This window comes from Felis catus, chromosome B1 (genome assembly GCF_018350175.1).
Source record: "Felis catus isolate Fca126 chromosome B1, F.catus_Fca126_mat1.0, whole genome shotgun sequence".
NCBI classification, from domain to species: domain Eukaryota; kingdom Metazoa; phylum Chordata; class Mammalia; order Carnivora; family Felidae; genus Felis; species Felis catus.
The window spans coordinates 178,351,815-178,356,134 of NC_058371.1; positions in this window are offsets into that span (position 1 = coordinate 178,351,815).

A 4,320-nucleotide genomic window follows, 5' to 3' on the forward strand; every position below is an offset into this window, starting at 1 on the left:
ATTTTAGTTGAGTCTCAATACTTTTTCATCTCTTCTACCTCTGAGTTTTTAATAGGCTACTGAAATTAAATGTAATATATAAAAAAATTAAACTCCAAGATGAACACTGTTATTCAGGATTTATAAGGACTTCAATTTTAACACTATATTTGATGCATTTAACATACGGTTAAATCAAAGGTGACTATTTCAAATATGTTCCCATTTTTTTATATTAAGCCATACATTTTACATGTCATATTCTGTAAACTTGCCAATAACTTTAGAGGAATGCCAGATACACCAAAGTGGTTAAATTGACATTTTTTTTAGAAAGGTAGCTACAGAATAGTTTATATTTTAATAGGTAGAAAATTAAGCCTACAATACATTTTTAAACGTTGTCATTTTGGGGCGCCTGGGTGGCTCAGTCGGTTAAGCGTCCGACTTCAGCTCAGGTCACGATCTCGCGTTCCGTGAGTTCGAGCCCCGCATTGGGCTCTGGGCTGATGGCTTGGAGCCTGGAGCGTGTTTCCGATTCTGTGTCTTCTTCTCTCTGACCCTCCCCCGTTCATGCTCTGTCTCTCTCTGTCTCAAAAATAAGTAAACGTAAAACAAAACAAAACATTGTCATTTCTATATTTTATGTAAACCTCATATAAGTATATGTATACTTATATACATATAAGTATACATAAGTATATGTATATAAGTATATAAGTACATGTCATATAAGTATATAAGTATATAAGTACATGTCATAGCAAATGTTGATATTACATTAAATATTATAATTCATCCCTTTTTTGACATGTAAAATATTTTTCTACATACGCTTATTATTTGCTAACTTTTAAAGCAAAATGCATTTCCTGGATGATCAAGTAGGAAGACTTTATTGTAATATTATTTAAATATGTATACATATTTAGAGATAAACTTTTAATGCTTATACCATTTATGCACCAACAAAACCAATTTTCAAATTAAAAGGGAGAAATACTGCAAAACCAATAAATTTATGAACTATTTTTATTGATGTGCTGTTTTGCTGAAATGGGCCACTACTAAAAATACAGGGATGGTAGTGACCTCTGTAGCACAGGTTCATGTAACCTGGTCACACTCACATTTCTGTGTGTTAGGGGCTGGGTCAATTATTGCTCAATTTTCTGTATTTATACTATGAAAAAAAAAACCTTAATGTTTCCAAAGTGTCAAAACAATATTCAGCCTTCACCTAGCAGGAATCCCTTGGTGCTGTATAAAGTTAATAACTTTTTCACATTATCTCATGATAATTTAAGTGCTACTCTTTGGTTATTAAAAAAAAAAAGAAAACACACAGAGACACACAAAGGAAGGAAAAACTCATGGTAGTCAGCCAGATATTCAGATATATATAGATAAGTTTAGATATAGATACAGATACAGATATAGATATAGATATAGATTAGATATAGATGACATAGATATAGATATCTAGATAGAGATAGAGATTAGAGATAGAGATAGATATGTGTAAGAAGCACATATGCTTATCATTAAAATTGTAGAAACTTAAAAATAAATATTCAAAAATTCCTAGACTCCGGGCGACTTCTGTGGACTTCCAGGTGCCCATGAACTTTGAGAAACATGCATATCATCATCTTGCTACTTCTAATATTTGTCAACCATGGTGAATATTGAGTTTATTTATACTTAAAGAAAGGCAAAAAAGAGGTATTGGAACTTCATGAATATTTAATGAAATGATGACCAAATAAAATGTACTCTAAATGTATATTTCACAAAAGTGTTTCTCATGGTGTTTGAATTGAGAGGATATATAAATATCTGAGTCAGAAAACCAATATTGATTAATAAACTCCTTTTTTTAAGTTTATTTATTTTGACAGAGAGAGAGACAGAGAGTTCATGAGTGGGGAGGGTCAGAGAGAGAGAATCCCCAGCAGACTCCATGATGTCAGCACAGAGCCTGATGCAGGGCTCGAACTCATGAGACCTTGAGATCATTTCCTGAGCCGAAATCAAAAGTGGAAGACGAACTAAGCCACCTAAGCTCCCAGATTAATCAACTCCTGAAACACATTATTACAGGGGCACCTGGGTGGCTCAGTCGGTTGGGCGTCCGACTTCGGCTCACCCTGGCAGGCTCTGTGCTGACAGCTCAGAGCCTGGAGCCTGCTTCGGATTCTGTGTCTCCCTCTCGCTCTGCCCCTCCCCTGCTCATGCTCTGTCTCTCTCTGTCTCAAAAATAAATAAAAACATTTCAAAAATTAAAAAAGAAATAAATCACTATAATAGAACTGTTGAAAGATATAGCACTGAGACAAAAGGATGCGAGAAACTGTGTGCGTGTGTTATGAGCATCTCTGCTTTATATTGGTTTCACTTTTGTGTCTCCATTATCCTTAGTTTGTTGACTGCATATCTTGAATTTTCTACGCAGTCCCAATTTCAAAAAATACATTTCCAAACATGCCCCAGTTGTAGTTCTTGTGTGGGATGTTTCAAATATATATATATATATATTTTTTTTTTACCACAGCATCATTAAAAAAAACAAAAACAGAGACAAAAAAAAACCACATAAATTCCAGCAAAGCGCTTTAAATTTCTCTTCATTCAAATACATAGCAAATGATCTCTCTAAATCCTTAGGAAACATTTAACCCAACAGTTAAAAAAAAAGTTTCAACTTGAATGCGAAACCTTGCCCAGGTTCAAACAATTCAGGAAGTCCCTGGGTTGTGGACAGAAGACAGAAATGCATGAGGCAAACAGCTGGGAAAAAGAAGGCATGTCTGCCAAAAACTGCCATCAAATAAGTGAATGATACTCTAAATCTTCCAGTATGCAAAGTGTTTTGTTATTTTAAATGCTAACACTAGTCATTAAATATCAAATTTGAAACAGGCACATTAACAAAGACTAAAAGTAACTTATGTATAGGTATATTGGCAAGTTTTATGCTGTCATTTATATATACTGTATGCATACTGGTAGTTAATTTTGTAATGGAAGTTAATCATATTAAGTAAATAAATGTTTGTATATCTTAAAGATATTTTGTGTCATTGATATTGATATAGCAGATATATTCATAATAACTAATGTAAATAATGAAACTTTTCTGTAAAACAGTAAAATTGATATGCTCAATTAAATGTTAGGTTATCATTTGACGACATATTTTTCTTTTATAATTTTTCTCACTTACTGTCTCCAGAGAGGAAGATGAAGGAGATTTTATATCTGATGGGAGTCACTGAGAAAGTTATTCAAAAATATTTATCAACTAGCAGCACTTTACGTACTGGAAAATTCAGCGATGCTTCTGTAACAATATTGTGGGACTGTCCTTTGGGTACAGACTCATATGAACTCCGTCTAACATTGGACATATAGCAAAAAAACGCTTATTTTGTCATGGAAATAGACGACATTGAGAGGCTACGCTAAGTAGGTCTCAAGCTGAATAAGGAGAATAAAATTCACTCTCTATGTACCATGGCCATTGCTGGCCAAGAATTGACTAGGTGAGCAGAAAGAATGGAAAGTTATAGCACAGGCCACGCAGAGGGGTAGTCAAGTACAAATACTCCGATATGTAAGCCTGCCTTATCACATAGTAGTGAACTTGAACAAGTTACTCAGCCTTTCTTCTTCCTCGTATACAAGTTGGGGAAAATAAGTTCTCACCTAAGAAGTTGTTTGAAAGACTTAATTAATACATTCTAAAAAATACTCTGAACTATACCTGACACATAATGCATGCTAGATATTATTTCTGGTGACAAGCAATCATAATTCTATGAACTATGTTTGATAACTTTCCATTAATTATAGGCCTTGCATTGAAAAATAATCAACTTTTAAATGAAGTCTTTTCCTTAATGAGCCTTTTACTATGCAACCTGGATTTGATTTGAACATAGCTCAGAGTAAACTTACTTTGTAAATATAACTATATTATATTTATTTTGCATAATGATTTTAAAGATATGCATGCTAAATTAAGCTGTTACATTATAAAAACAGCAATCTTTACCATAGATATACTTGCTGCCCACTTGTATCATAAATGTAATATATTCTACTTTCATAACTCTTCTGAAATGTGGTATCAGAGAATAAGCATTGAAGGTGACAAAATAAACCTGGTATCTTTGTGTTTGCTTAATGCTATAATTTACTATATTTTTTTCTAAAGGAAACAATTAGGGGGCTATTTATTTTTTATATAAAATTCCATGACTGGCTATGGATAATTTGTATTGTATTTATTCTATATACAATGTAAATCTTCTGCTGTGAAAGTGTATACTCTTTCAG